The 16,809-nt window shown below is 42.4% G+C and overlaps 1 protein-coding gene across 8 annotated transcripts in view; it reads left to right on the forward strand.

Annotated features, from left to right (window-relative positions):
- The first annotated feature begins 945 nt into the window (after positions 1-945).
- NGR-B1 (neuropeptide receptor B1) overlaps positions 946-16,809 on the forward strand; it is an 85,799-nt gene continuing 69,935 nt past the window's right edge. For 3 of the 8 annotated variants that reach the window (XM_038012225.2, XM_062669519.1, XM_062669517.1), the window contains exons 1-2: positions 947-1,097; positions 15,073-15,115. The gene's annotated coding sequence lies outside the window, so the exon portion shown is untranslated. 8 annotated transcript variants of the gene reach the window in all.

Below are 16,809 nucleotides of genomic sequence, written 5' to 3' on the forward strand. Positions count from 1 at the left end.
ATTTTCAGATATTTTTTTAATTGTCTGAGAAAGTAATAAATTAATTAAAGTATGTACAGTATTTTATTGATTATGAACATACTCGTACACACACACAATATTACACGTCACGTATACATACGCTTATGCATTAATTATTTATAAACGCATACGAGCACATGCACGTGCTCACGTGAGCACATAGTGAGCATATTCACGTAGACTCATACATGCCGAGTTAAATACGCAAATCCACTAGACGGAGAACCTAAACATTTCCCAATCACATTTTTTGTAGTAATACTTCTTTTGCGTTTGTAAAAACAGATCGGAGAGTATTTTTAGCGGGTGACGAAGTTATGCGCGCCGATGCGATGTATGTAACACATAATTTACTTGTATGTAAGGATTGTGTACCAAAGCTATAGTTGGAGGCTATATTTATGAGTTCCATTTTATTCCCATTCTAATAGAGGATGCTGAGTTAGCTACTGATTATATTTTGTTAATGACATACAAATAACGATAAGGTTTTTTATTCAAGTCTCGCTGCTAGTTTCTTTGTTTTTGTGTTCAAATGTTGGCTATACTTTTTAGCAGCAGGAAGCGGCTTGACATTGTTGATGTCTAGCGAACGACGATGACTACTTACCATTAGGCGGGCCGTATGCTCATCTGTCTAACGGTGATAAATAAATAAAAACTTTGGAACTACTTACATATGTACGTATGTACTAAGCTACCTAAAACATATAAAAATTGACTTACGCTACTGCCAGTAGAGAATTGGTATTAGGCCATAGTGCTACTCTCGCGCTTACTTTTACTGTGATCGCTTAAGATCGTTTGGGATGAGGGTTGATCTACCTAACTGTGCTAAAAAAATTGGACATCGGGAAAAGAAGGGAACGTAAAAGTAAAATCTTCGTTCAGGTTTACACGACATGATAGTGGAGTCAGTCTCCTTAGAGTTTAGAGTGGAGCTGAAGTCCTCGCGGAGGGCGCGCGGCCCGCGGCAGTGGGTGCTCGCGCGGCGCCCGGGCTGCACGCGCCTCCGTCGCTGTCCCCGGACAACTTTACTTCTAACGTTTACAGGAATACAGGATATTTACTTCGTGGTAAGAATTAGAAATTATTTTGCAACATTTCTTGTTTTCATTCTTAAGTGTTGTAAATTGTCTAGCAGTTGTTTGCAGCAATAAGTGTCGCTCATTTTCATTAACATTGTAATTACTTGTGTGATAACGTAATTAAATTATCGTCCTGAATTCTGTTTTAGGGTGGTTTTTCGAATTAATTGAAGCATTTAATTATAAATTAACAAAACCTGTTAAAAATTCGTAAAATGATTTCTAACTGTTCTTTATAATATTTTAAAATTACTTAATGTTTCGTATTCTCATTACTTTTAACTCCGTCCACGTCGGGCGGCTCATGCACGTGTTGCACAGCTTGTGCCGCGTGCTGACCAACTGCAGAGGCCCCGCGTACCCGACTACACTAGAACATTTGTTATTCACAACAACATCGACCGTCTTCAAACAGCAAGTCGTCAGCTTACTGCTCGTGTTGTAAGGTCGCACGGGTAGGTACTGCTGTAGAGTTGTGCTGCCTCTGGGCTCCGGTAACTACTCCACCAGGAGGGCCGTGAGCTCGTTCTTCCATCTCAGCCTGGAGTAGAAAGATGACTCAGTTAGGAAGTCTCACTTTAAATCAAATTAAATACGTTTAATTTTTTTGAATTGAATCAGTTCTTTTAATGATCGGGGTGGTTAGATGTTCCTATTCGATCGATCCCCGCGATGTCTGTGCTCGGCACGACTCTGTGCTGTGTGCGGACACCGCTCGACCCCGCCTACACACGCGTGTTACAGCGGCTGGTCGCGTCGCGCCCGCGGAATGGCTCGTTGAGACAATGCACATCTCGCGGGCTCCCGGGTCACTTCGTTAATTAATTAGCCCAATGAATTCTATAATTTTATCACCAATATTTTTTATTTTTTTATTTAGACACACCAACAGCAATACACACAAAATATTCAAACTTAAAATTAACAAGTATAAAATTGAGCCAGTTACAGGCATTTACGGCAATCTCTTGTAACACACTATGACATGTTATAGCAATTTTACAAACAGCGGAAAAATAGGTTAAATTTAAATGTTAACAGTATAAGAAAAATAAAAATTTAAAAAGAACATGAACAACAGTTAACTAGTTAACATTCTCTCATCAATTATAAACAATAAATTTCTTTTTAGAGTTTTAGCTTCACAGTTTTATTTATTGTTTAGTAGGAGCATTACAACGAGTTCTGACGAACGTATCGTCCATGTTCAAAAGCCGGCTGCTAAATAACAACAGTGCTTGTGAAATCGTACGCGCGTTTACAGAATTATTTCTCATACTAAAACATACAGTTCGAACCTAGTCTCTGTCGTCCTATATAGTTTGAAGTCGGTCAAATAATTTATAAATATCTGTACACAATTACGTTAAGAACTACGTCATGAAGCAGTTCATGGAGGGTGACGGCTGCTGCTGCTGTTGATGGTCGATGACACGTTTGGTGCGTTTACTTTCCACGACGGCCAACTAAACAATATTTAGGTAATGACTCGCTCGAGCGGCGGCCGGCTTTAGCTGGACACGTGCTTTAGTTATTCTGCGAGTCACATTATTGATGTTATTAGGTTTGTTCTGAGTCCGCAAGGATTGGTAGCATGATCCTGCTTGTCAAACACCCCTTTTCAGTTTGTAGAGTGGAATAGTCCTTGTCCTAATGAGACTTAGATCTAATGTCGCAATTTGGGTAACCGCACTTGCGTTGCTGTGTACTGGTGACTGCTTAACATCACATGGGTCGGAAATTCGTCTGCTCATCTGTAATAAGCAAACAATATACTTAATATGAAGAGAACAATATCATTTTATGTTTGACCAAAATATAAAATAGATGATTTAAGAATGTGCGGCTCACAGCCCTCCGAGAGATATCGACATATTATTATGACGGTTCATCCAAGTTTCTGAAAGTGCCCTTGTATTGAGTGCGAGCTCGTTGGTCCCTGTGAGGCTTGTGGAGGACGGGGTACTCCTTTTTTTAAATTCTGAAATATTATATAAGTCGGGTATGACAGAATAGGTCAGAATGACAGAATAAATACTCGCGCTACTACTTAGCTTTCAATTTTGGGCAAAAAGACCACAGAACTGTAAAATTAAAGTCAAGGGTCCAGTGCTGGTCAAGCGATAGGTGTCGGGAACTCAGTCAATGCGAGGACCAGAGTAAAAACCCTTCAAGTAACAGGGCTTATACTGTAACTAGCCGCCAAAGTTTAAATCAATTTTGTGGACGAGGTACTCAACACTAAGTCGAGCGAGTCCAAACTTTACTTCGAACCGAAACTGACGTTAAATTATAAAGAAAGCGAGGTAAATACTCGTAGAGTTTCAAACTGACTTCCAAGCTATTAATAAACTTTAACAATCTAGATTAAGCTTAGCTGCGCTTAAAGACTGCACTAGGAAAGGCAAAATCGATCTCCTGTATTCTTCAGTTCCGACGTGAATCTAATCCTGAACTTTACTGAAATTAAATTTAAGCTTAAAGTCAAGTCTCCTGGAAATTTACGGTCGTTGTTCTCGCGTGCAGCTTTAAAGCTTTATTTTTCGTATTTATCGTGAACAAAAGACTTTTTCTTTTGTATGAGATGAGATGAGATCTCGGACAACGAGAGATCTTTATATAATAATATGTTCTTTATCAGCTACCAAATCGTGTACTTTATAAATTAGTGCCGAGTCCATGGACATTACGAAGTAAGAATCTACCTTGTGACCTTTGATAGTATTTCAAACGTCGGAGATTTTAATTGAATTGATTAAAATAAAACACCACATTAAGTCCTCAAAGTAAGTGCATATTTTGCTGGCGGGTCGAGTCACGGTCGAGTCACGGTCGACGCGGTGGTCAATGGGCTCCTCGCACGTGGACATCGGAAATGTTTTTTTATTTCTTCGGTGGGTAGACGAGCTGACGGCCCACCTGATAAGTGGTTACCAGAGCCCATAGACATCTACAACGTAAATCTCGCCATCCACCTTGAGATATGAGTTCTAAGGTCTCAAGTATAGCTACAACGGCTGCCCCACCCTTCAAACCGAAACGCATTACTGCTTCACGGTAGAAATAGGTGGTACCCACCCGCGCGGACTCACAAGAGGTCCTACCACTAGTAATAAAGTGCGTATTTCATTAGAAAAGTTAGTACCCACCCGCCTGGGATTCGAACACGATGCATTGCTCGACACGAATGCACCAGACGTCTTATCCTTCAGGCCACGACAATTTTAAAACCTTTAAGCCGCTGTCTGCTGCTGATATTATAACAATATTGACTTAAAAATTCTCTAAAATCGTAGGTCGAATGAAATCCGGTAGTCTGTGCCGATAGCGCGCGGGTCGGAGCTCAACCCGATAACGTACCGGTATCTACATACTTTGTTTTTATAAGTTTTATCATTCGATAGTTATATTTTTTGTTACATTTTGTTTTTATTTCAAATAAACACTTGTGCTCGTAGTGTCGAATTAATTTTACAATTACGGCTGAGACAGACAATGACCTTAAGACCGAGTGGTCGTACATGGAGGGAGTCAGCTCGAACGACGCCTTGTATGCGAGGGGAGATGATCTCACGCGGCGGCATTCACGTTGTCAAGTCTACGATCTCCGGTAACCATTTAACACCAAGTGGGCTGTGAGCTCGTCCACCCAACTATGCAATAAATAACAATTGCGTGAGTTTGAAATTGTGTACTAAACAGCACCAGCACTGAACGTATCCTTGGCCAAACAAGCCCTGAGTTTCTTGTGGTGATAAAGTCGCGGAGACTTGGAAGGCCCGTAAGGACCTACACGAATAAGAATCATTTTGATTTTTATGGAACTCTTATGCTCATTTTCCGGTGAATCCGTTAGTTCTTTTCATAACATAATTAATATAATTTTCAGAATTATGAGCGTCCAGAGTTTATCCGTACGTCCGGAGAGTGTAATGCAGGGCTCGCCTGTGGTGCGCCTTCGAATACTATGTATTCCGCGTTGAGATGAACTTGCATCGCTCCTACTCGTACTAAACACTCTAAATACGAGTTGTATAACAGTTTCGAGGACATGTGGCGCGTGTGAGGCGCGACGCGACGGTGCCGTCCCGAGCGTGGTGGCCACTAATCATCGGCTGGGTAGTGCTGGTCTATCCTTGCGAAGTGGCTCGCCGAAGTAATATTACGTACGCCGCGACGCGCTGATTTTAATAATATTTCGAAAACACAGAGTCGACAGTTGAAAGCGTTTTAATTTCCGTCCCCACATTCACGTGCGCTAAATTGAAACCCGCGAGGAGTTGAGATTACTTTAAATTAACGTGGCGCCTGCCCGGCCGCCCGCGCTGCACCAGCGCGCTTACCCACACCCCACAGACTGCTTAGTTCTCTACTATGATCCATACTACTTTTATTTTAAACTTTTTAGACTTAGGTTAAATAAATTCGACTTAAATGAAAATTTATAAAAGCCTTCATGTTAGCTTTATTAAAGCTCTCATACACTCTGTGACGGCTTATTCGCAACCCGGCCGATTTTCAAGAATAGTTGTTTTAGTTGTATTGTGTAGCGTCTACAACAGCTGACCGTGCTTAACCGAGCGACCGGCGCCCCCTCACACCGGCTGCAGCCTGACGACGACCCTGTCTCCGAACAATAGGCATTGGATTCGCAAATTAGGTTAAGTTAATCATTTGAAAATGAGGTGACAATAATGTTGCTATAGACCGATGATAAAAGTCGTTATAGGCCAGCCGAGGCTGGGTCGTGTGTACCCACATCATCTCTGATTAATAGCCGGAAGGTCCATAACAAGGAGGGCGCTCTAACCCTCGCAGCAATGTAACAACCCAATACAAATGGCAATCCGCTAACATCACTAATAGTACAACTTTTCATTATAGCTTGTGTATATTTTCTGTTTAGATTTACGAGTGACTCGGCGGGATAATATGGTGTGTAATTACATGAAATTCAGGGAATTTTATTTCGGTGCGTTGCGTTAATGACTGCCGTTGTAATTAATGAGTTGTTCGCGGCTTCTAGCCGGTAAATATTCAATTATATGTAACGTCGGATCTGTTGCGTCGAATGCAAATTTGGGGCTGTGTGGATATTGTTTGTCATCGCGAAGATGCACTCACGACAACCTCATGTGAAAGGTCTCACACTCAACAGCACGGATGCCCCCGGTGACTTGAGTTGGCTGGAGGCATGAATTAAATTGAAGCGTCGTTTAAACGAGATCATAATATTGTTCTCTGATAGACCTGGCAGGCCCGTGCCGTCCACCGGCATGAGCTCGGACAATTCCCTACCACTACCGCTACCACTACCACTAGCACTTATCAGAAGCCACATAGCGTCGGGCATGTTGGAACAAACATTATTGCTTAGCTTCTATTATAAGCATAAAAACCCTCAAATCGAACAAAATCAGCGAGTGTCCGAGCGCCGGTAGTTCAGCTGGTCGGTGCGTCGGTGCGAGGCTGGCGGCGCGTGTGTAATGTAATTTGTTGTTTTCGTCGATAAAATGGAGGATATAAAATGCGCGATAAACTGTGTTGCCAGATATTGGTCGTTACGTTGTCCTCGATCATATTAATGCCATTTCATTTCAGTACAGTTCGAAGGACGAATCCAATTTTGAGGCTCGGTACTAAAAGTATTCTACAGCAGCGTTGTCAAGTGGTGTGTATTGTCTGGTGCCGGCGCGTCCACCTACGTGTGGCGAAACAACAAAGGTGCGGTCTTCCACCGAGCGGGTGCTATTGTTCGGCGGCGCTCATTCGACCTAATGTTAGTTTAATTAAATCTCGCTCTGGTTGTATTTAACGACACAACCTCGAGAAGATATACGCTTCGATTTGAATCGGTTGGCTGCCGCACCGTGGTGATAAACAACGATTATTTATTTGGCTGAGAGGTATGGCAGTGGAGAGTCAGTTTAACGGAAGGGTTTATGTCAAAGTTTGTTTCTAGCGAGTGATGAAGGTTGGGGCTCGTTCGTTGGGGCTCAACTTCGGTAATCTGGTGTAGCGAGCGGCTCTGGACGGCAACAGACGGACCCGTGGAGTCTGCAAGCTCTCGCATTAAAGCACTGAATGTGGCGTACGCAGCGGGCGACCGTCACACAGTGTTCAGTTTTATTTTGTTCATTTTGTATCGACGACCGTCTCAATATTCCGATGACTCTTTCGAGATGTCCGTAACTGTAAGAGTCGTTATGGTAATCACATGTACGACTCGCGAACACAGGACGGACTCAATCATCGTCTAAAGAGCAGTGCGCCCGCAGTTAAATACCAATAACATTAGCATATGCAAGTAGTTAGTGCGGTAGTACGCTTACGGCGACCGGGGGCCGTGACTAATTCACGCCGAGCGACGCGACGTGAGCCGTGCATCATTGCGTTGGACACGCGCTCTGAAGGCTTTCCACAAATACATTTTGTTTGTAATGACTTATAACAAAAGGTATCGGCACCAAGTTGTGACGTCACTATCTGAACTACGGTGAGCACAAAACTTACTGTTACACTTGTTGCGTGCGCGAGCTCACTGTCAACTCGATGTTAAGTGGTTACCGACATCACAGCGCGAATGTCGCCCACCTGAAACTTAAGGGGTAACTCTCGCCACACGAGCTGGGGGGCAAGGTTGTTCCGCGGCGCTGACGTCATATTATATAACTTGCATTGTTACGTTGCACGTAGAGTGGAGTAATAGTGTTCGTCGGACTCGGCGAAAAGTGCGACGTGAGACCCTAGCCCATAACGTGAACCCGCTTCGTTTCTCGTGGGATCTCCGGTTGCGGTTCCGGTCCGGTAGTAGATGCGGTCACGAAGAAGCCAATCTCGAGCTATCCGGGCCCCCGAGTGAACCACACTCAACCAAAATTCCACACCAAAAAAACAACCTCACGTTACAGACAAGACATAAGAATTTAATTTTTATCAAACAACCTCAACATTCCTTCAAACAATTTTAATATCGAACCTTATGCATAGTTTTAAGACTTCTTTTTATACTTTTTATGTCTGTACTTGAAGTTTGTACTGAAAAATCTTTTAAAGAAAAAACTCAAGTTATTTTCTCTGAACGTTTCTTTGAGTATCGGAGGCCTACTACCTGCCACTACTCACGCTTCCATGTTAATCGATATTGGCACTGTTTATAGCACTCGCGCATCACACGCGACACAGCACACTTTACATACGAGTATGTAAGGGACGCGTCACAAGACATTACATGCTTCATCGCTAATGACTACAACTTTATCAAAAACGTCGACTCAACTATTCAAGAATTTAAATAAAATCTCAAATCAATCTTAAGGTGGCCCGCCGGGGCCGCCGCTTCTATCGACGTTGTTCAGGTCCACTGAAGCAGGCCAGGAGAGCCACCCCATCGTTGAGGTTTTGTTTTGCATAATTTTGTAGAAATATAATGGGGAATATTTATTATATTTTTAGGTAATAAATTAAAAATATATTAGCACGGTTTTTTTAAATTCCGTCTCTGTTAAGGACTCTCCTTGAAATTAGAACGTAAGATTGTTCGTGGACGCCCACAGTGCTACCTAACATCGTTAGGCCTCATGTCTATTCAAGTTATGTTCAAGTTGAAAACGAAACGGTATTCAAATATACAATGAGTGCTCCGAGGCCGACCGCCACCCCCGGCGCTGCCACAATATTAACGGCGCTCCGCCCAGCATCACCAAGTCTCCTCCTTTGTTCTGTTCCTGGTTCTGAGACGGCTGTTTGCCGATCAGTTTAGTTGACATTAACCACACCTCCTATAACAAAGAAAATGTGGTCCACTTTTACTCTCTTCTAAATAATATTGATTTAGAAAAGAGTAACTGGTTCACGTCTAAACCATTGAAGAGAAATTGACGAAACAGGCCGCTTTTGATTGCAGTGTTGAGTGTAGTCCGGATGGCGTAGCGGACCGCGGTCGGAATGTTGCTACTAACATTACACACTAGCCCGCGCAAACGTCAGGCGACGCGCGTGTCGCTCTGGTTGACACAACTCCTGGACCTGTGTACAGTACCGAGTACACAGACACAATTGCCACAGATCCTCCTCTACAATTAGCGATTTATCTTCCGCTTCCTCCTCCACCCTCCGTTCACAGAGAGTCATCATTAATTTCTTCTTTTTTAGATTTTGCAAATAAGTTTATTTGGAATTAAAAAAAAATTACGAACGAATTCGTAAAAACTGTAATGTTTAGTGTTGCGGGCGCCCGCTGTACCCATCTCGCCCTTCACACGTTTTTTAGAACAAATAATTTTTTAACGTAAATTTCATATTTGTCATAACCGTTATACTATTTTAATGAGGTCTGTTTGAATGAGATTGAGAACGTAGGTGAACTGTACCAACACACGACTGAAATTAGTTATGAGTTGATTTGTACAACAATATAATATTATATCTCTACTGCCGCTGCAGGAACGTAATATTCTTTATTTGCTTCCTCAGTTTTCGCCCCTGAACTATGAGCTTACCAGAGGTGCGCACTTTTCTTTTAAATTATTGTTACGTCTTTAATCTTCTTCAAACAAAATTATTGTTATATAATTCAAAATCACGATATCATATTCAATTTAGATGAAAAACATTATCAAGGTGCTTGGTGATGAATAACATAGAGAGTGTAGGCACGTGCTAGTCTACCCACCGCAGCCACTGCAGCCACTGCAGGTAGCCACGGTGGCAGTCCTGCCGTGTCGGCTAGTAAAGCAAATGACTTCAATACTCTACAGTACTCTACCCTGACGAGTGACTATATTCCACAATATCCATTTAATTGGTGTGTAACCATCCATTAAGTGCCCGCTATTCACGAGGTCATTAGGTTGCGTTGTTATATTGTTACATTGCAGAAAACATCCAAAAATTAGATTTAGAAACCACATAGTAAGCCGTTCTGAGATCGTTCAAAACAAAGCCCCACCATCAACATAACGTCAACATCCACAAGAAAGGGACTAGTAACGCACTTGACCCTTGACCCCGACGAGATAGTGCCGACGACGGACGACGTGGACGGAGCGACCCTAATATTTATTTCAATTTGGTCCGAACTTGAAAAGGAAATTTAATGCTTGAAGTGTCCGCCATAAACTCCATATGAACTCATAAGAATCTCCGAAGGATCTATAATGTTCTTATAGATCATCCTTCAAGTCACAATAAAAGTAATAGCCCACAGAAGTCCACTGCTGGACACAGGTTTCCCCCAAGATTTACCATAACGACCACGCTACGTCTTCCGGTGCGTTTAGTACTTCGTCCGTTCAAAAAGTTTAATTGATATTTACATCCTTCAGACCGGGATTCGATTCTCTTTCAGAGTCAGTATGTGTATTGAAGACATTTTGCGTTTTGGCGTTAAGGTTTTAGTCTATGGTCGTCTCAAACAAGAAGAAGCGAACTCGTAGATATGTTTTTGAGTATTTATTGATTTTATATTTATTTTAAGATCCAAACTAATTTGGAACTGGAAAGCATTCTATATTAACATTGGAGGCCTTCAATGAAATCTCCAAAAAAACTCAAGGACACACTTCAAAGTTTTCCTGTAGTTGAGTTCAATATTAACAAAGTATTCCGATTTCAACTGAAATAAAATATATGGGACAAGTTGAGTTTGTTTGTCCGCTCGGAGTGCCCGGAGTGCTCGGAGTGCTGGGTCCAGAGCGCGCGGCCGCCGGACGGATGGTCGGGAGCTGGCGAGCCGGACCGTCCCGTCGCGTCCGTTCGTTTTACGATTCCATTCACATTCTAATTTCGACCTTGTTCCTGTGCGCGTTAAAGTTTCGATCCTATTCATGAAATGAAGCCTTTACTTGCGTGGTAAGTTCTCGGTTTCTATGATTTTATTATTCACAATTAATTCGTATAACAAAATATTTTTCCGTTACCCTCGGTATTTTCATACTTGATCTGGAGATGGATCGTGAGCGTCACACAGGTGTGCAACCCTTGTTCCGCTCTCTGTAAAGTAATAACTGAAGTCCATCAGTAATACGAGGATCCTCCTAGTCGCCGCTGTGTGTTAGTTGGAGGCGTAAGGTCACAATAGACGAGGACCTGCAGGGCGTCCGCAGAACGCGACAGTGGGCGTCATTACCAAATAGTGGAGAGGATTACAGAGCTTGTCTCGTGGTGGGGCGCAGCTCCGCTGACGGGACTAGGTACAAACAGAATGAGATGAGCGACACGATGGGGATGCCTTTCTCTGCCGAAGTCTCCATTGTATTGTCATAACAGTTAAGGTGGCTCCTACTCTTCGAACCGGAAGGCGCGGAGGCTGGATGGATAGTATTTTCCCGGGCAGGTTCAAATTGTGTGGGTGCTATATGGCATTGATTTTTGTCAATTGCGAAAGTCGTCTCTGAATACGTGACATTTGGTTAGCAAACAGGTATGTATGTATTAAGAGAAACTGGTACCAGCCACAGGATTTTGATCCTAAGCCTTGCTCCGTAGGTCGTAAACACTTTTGTATTGAAAGCTAACCTTTTTATGTGTAGCCGGGCAGTCGAGTCCTTAGCACATCACAACGGGAATGTCACCGACAAACAGGAGACACATAATATTGATATCGTATGTATTAGTAACGAGATTGTCCCTTACATCGATGCGGAGCGGGTTGTCCTTTCATGTACATATGTCGAAACAAGTCAATTTATTTTCATTCTTTCGCAAATAAACAAGTTGTATATTTGTAATAGATAGAATAATAAAAAAGTGATTTGTAGTCCAGTGGCAATGTGTGCTGACAACATACATATAACGTGACTATGTGACTGACAATTTACTGGTGGTATCGTGTGGGTGAGTCTGCACAGACGGAACCCGGACTGTCCAGTGTGGTGGGTGGGATAGCGGGGACTCGCATTCCGATGTCTGCAGAACCACTCCGAGTCAGGCGGGCCCCGACCTCGTCCTCATCCGCGCGTCTACTGCAGTAACGAGCTGCAGATGAACTGGTTGGTGTGCTCCCCACACAACTGGTTTTTTATATTCACTTTAATTAAGTAATAATTATAAATATGAATTAATTTTATTCGATTATAATCAGAGGAACTAGTCCGTTTTATTTTGTGGTCAGTTTCTGCTGCAAAGCATCGCGTTTGATGCGCAGGGTTCCGGAGCCACATCTTCGATAACCGAAGCTATATTTAGATACTTTCAAGGTTGCGTCGACAATACTAAAATATTTTACGGCAGTAAATAAAATGACACTCAAACAGTATTATGAGGTACGTTCGCGTTCAGCAAATACAACGTTCTGAGCGCACAGTGCATCACCAGACAGAACGGTCACGAGCCGAGCTCCTTACTGCTCGTGTGTTGTGAATTACTATCCATTCCATCAATTAGTCCTATTGCTTAGAACGGCTTCAACCTCACTGGACACCGCTGCGGACGGCTCTAAGCAACTCGCGGTGTCTTATGGTTCATATAAAAATACAGATAATAGATTTACGATAGAATGAAATTAAAACTGTCCAGAAATACTCTCTTAAAGGTTTGGAAGTTCCGTGAACACATCCCATTTATGTTGACTTCAGAAGTAGTGAGCGCTGTTAAGTTGTAGCGCGACTGTGTATAACTATATATGTACGTAAGTACTCGTATATATGTATATACCTGGTGGCGGCATCAGGCGGCCGGTATTAAAGCTGCGGCCTCGCCGAGAGGTCACTTTCTGAACCCGATGTAGGATTTGGTTCGCAACTAAAAGATTTCTATTTCAATTCTGTGTTATATTTAACTGTGTACAGAGAACATCTTACACACGCTGACGGGGTTAATGTCATGTTAAACACAAAATGAAAGCGTGTTTGTTCATTATTCACATATGAATATTGGAGTAGGCGTGAAACGATGGTATAATCTATATGGGTATTCGTATGAAATTCTTTTGAGACCAAAAATAAACCTGATACATAAAGCTTGTAATTTTATTTATTTTAGGGAGTTTGATTTCTTTTCTCATCGTTTCTCTGTCGACCGTGGTGAAGTAAGTGGCATTGGCAACACAGAGTGTTCAAGGACAACAGTCTGCTCGACTGTTACTCTGCTCAGGAGACAGGGCTCCGACGGGAGATACGACCCACGGGCTCCTGTGGCTATTGAGTGTTGCTTGCTGTGGGCCCGAGTCGGTTGCGACACTCGCTCTGCCCATGGCTGCTCCATCACGCGTTCCGGTACGAAAAGTGTCTAGGTGTAGTTGAGCTCTCTAGTTTCTGTATGACATCAAATAGATTTGAACTTTGATCGAATCACACCCTCGTCGCTGAGCCGACGTTGCTGAACATTCATCATCACTGTGGAGCAGCACGCCGTGATACCTGCCTCGGCAACGACAGGTCTCTAGTAAATTCTCCACATCTTCAAATCCTTAAGTTTGGATTAAGGCCCGCACTTTGTTGCAGGTTCTCTCCAACTGTTACTTGTCTGATTTGAATGTCACCTGTTCAAGAATTCCTAGGCCATATTTATTGTTTCTTACCACAGCAATATGTGCAGTGTTAACCCAGCTATTATCCACTTCCTTCACATAATAGTCCGTGGGATTAGTGTTGTCTTCTACGATACCCTGTTTCTAAGTTCCCTTAATGATACCGCGGCTCAGCATCGAGAGGGCGAAGGTTTCAGTGAAGTCGTGCAGATCTGCTAACATCTGCCCGCCCAGATTTACGTTTGAGCGAGCGTAAGCCAATAACTAGTTTGACATACATCATATTAAGAGCCGGAACTGAGCGGATTTTCGGTTGCAACAACGTGTGCTTGTTTACTGAGCCCGTGCACACATTAAACATTATATACACACACACACATACAGTAGCGCACAACGATCACATATGTACGGCTTAAACATATAGTTACTAAGAACCGTGCCCGCGTCACGACCGCGTCACTGTTCACTTCGAATAATTTTGCACTCTTCTACTCTTGCCCTTGGCTGCAGGGCTGCTGTACGATTGCCGACGATGCCGGATGCTGGCAGTGTGGTACATAGCAGGTAGGGTTGCAGCCCTGTCTAGAACGGAGTTATATCGATACTATATTAAAAGACCTCAAAAGTAATGTCGCTATAGTTCGGTACTGTTTCATTAGTTTACGCTAATCAGACACGCTACCAGATTGCGGACCTAGTTGTGATACTTCACACTTGAGACCTCTATGTTTTGAATTGTTACAAACAAGACGTTCTAAGAGTTGATCAAACAAACCCATAATCTGGATGCACATTTTTTTAATGCCACATTGCAATTATTTTGTCAAATGTGGAACTTTATACATATTATCATATTCGTAAAAACATGTATGAGACATTACCAGCCCTGCAGTGCTGCCAGCACTGTGCGCACAAAATAAACCTGTCGTGTTGATTTATACGGCCGTCATAAACTACCGACTGAACACCTGTTGCTTTGTGCTGGCAACACTGATCTACATTTAAACAGTCAACAGTCAGAATTTACTGCCTCGATTATCACATATGTATATAGTATTATTATGTAAAGGTTTTCAATTATATATTTCATCAGATAAATTAACAATAATGAAAGAAGCTCGGCGAAATACAATTACGTCCATTTTCATCGTGGGCAGACAAGCCATCAAGTCACTTGATCGTAAGTAGTTATGAACACTCGCACTTATCGGGGCTTGCTATGTGAGAACAATGACGTCGCCCCCATCACTGGTGGACCGTTGCAATAAATATATTATATCACCAGCAACAACTCAGTGCCCGCCGAGCACGACACACCGCTTCCAAACGACCCTCACATCAGCAACACGTATCCCCTAGCTTAATCTTCAATGGGCGAGTCGAGGCTACGAAGATGATGTGGATTGTGGACATATGGACTCATCAAATTATCTGAACATGAAATGTATTGTTTTATGAAGCGATCACTTTTATCTATAACGTTCTTTGTTTCAGGTACTTCCTTGTTATACGACGGAATACATTTGGACAGTACTGAGTGAGTTTGTTGATTATTGTTATGATAACTACATCTTTAATCCCGAACCGCGCTGCCGCGAGGGCGGGACTGGCTCTGTAGTGTGCGCGCTGGATAAAAGAAAAAAACAATTCAAAATAAAGTTGTTGACAACACTAGCGACCATGGTGGCGGTCATTTGTAGGGGACGTGCTATATAACCATTACACGTACTCGTGCCAGGATCGACCTCCAGCAGCCGGCGCACACGTGTCACGTGTCACACTCAATCTGCAACACCTTGAAACTTCCTGTTTCAAATTAGTTACAACGAAAATAAGTTGAACATTCATGTTTCAATTAGATTATTGAAGTTTAATTGTGTTTGATGTAAAATTAAACAGCGTTACGGCTTCATTAACGACACGGTAATGTGCGCAGCTGCTCCCAGATCAACATAAACTGGACGCAACATTATAAATAGTTCTCTGAGCGCGGCGGCGGAGGGTGAGGGGCTCGTCGTATAGACAGATGATCACATTCATTCAAGTCTCCGTTTGATTATGTGATGTTTATGCTTGAAGGCTCACTTGGTGATCAGAAGACAAAAAAAAAACACAATAAAAGGTAAAAATGGTTCAAGTCCAATTTGGTGCACGTTAAAGAAGTGACATGTGAAACTTCTTTTGCGGTGTGTAGTAATGTTTTTTTTTTTCATTTTTCATCCTTAAATAAAAATTCTCTTGTAATAGGGAATGCTGTGTATAAGAAAACCGACTTATTCACATTTACACACACATAATATATATTTTAAATTAAATATCGAAAAATAAAAATTTTAATCCTTAATCAAAAATAAAATATAAGATAGTAAATATGTTACTGCCATCTACAGGAGCAATAAGAAATTAATAACAATCCATCTAGTGGCCGACGCCCGTAAACAGAATGTGCAAGAGAAACGACCTAGCTCGCTTTCTCCCTGGTCTCCCTTTCTCGAAGGTCGAGTGGTTCGCGAGACGCTGTCTATATTCTCACTCTCGCTCGTGCTAAATTTCATCTATTCTCTCTAGTCGTAACGATCTGTCGCGAGTTAAATTTTACTCTTAACGCACCTAAACTTTCATTTCAAAAAAGTGCTCTTTTGACGCAAGACCCTCTTAGGAGGTTTAGACTCCATCCGAAAAAAATAATTATAAAGGTTTAATTTTTTTTTAAGAAAATACGTTTTGTATTTCATGTTCACGAACAACGGCGAAGGAATAACTTCGGGTATTAATAAAAATATATAATATCACTGATCATTCTTACTGACTGTCATAAAAAGGAATAAGGCAGTAGCTCTAAATAGTTTCTTTTTTATCTGGTAGGTTGCGACAACCGAGGGAAAATCTGTGTTACTAGAACAGAAGAGCCGCCGTTCGTTTATTTTTGCGGTGGATCCGCCCCTTCAGCTCGATGCGATCGTGCAGCACTCTGCGGTAGCCGCTCGAAGCCTTTTTATTCGTTTTTTTGCAGCCCGGTCACCGCGCCGACCTGCATGCCGCCCTTTATAGCGTTCTGTAAGTTGCCGGGAGAGTGTGCTATGTAGTGAGGGCGACAGAGGGTCGTGCACGCGATAAGTTAAATAATGTTATATATTTTATGGGCAGGCTTTATGCTGAGCTTAATAAGATGGTGACATATACAGCGTACAGGCTGCAGACACAGCTGGTGAAGCACAAGCTATAATACAT

Source organism: Bombyx mori, chromosome 8 (assembly GCF_030269925.1).
Source record: "Bombyx mori chromosome 8, ASM3026992v2".
Classification (NCBI taxonomy): domain Eukaryota; kingdom Metazoa; phylum Arthropoda; class Insecta; order Lepidoptera; family Bombycidae; genus Bombyx; species Bombyx mori.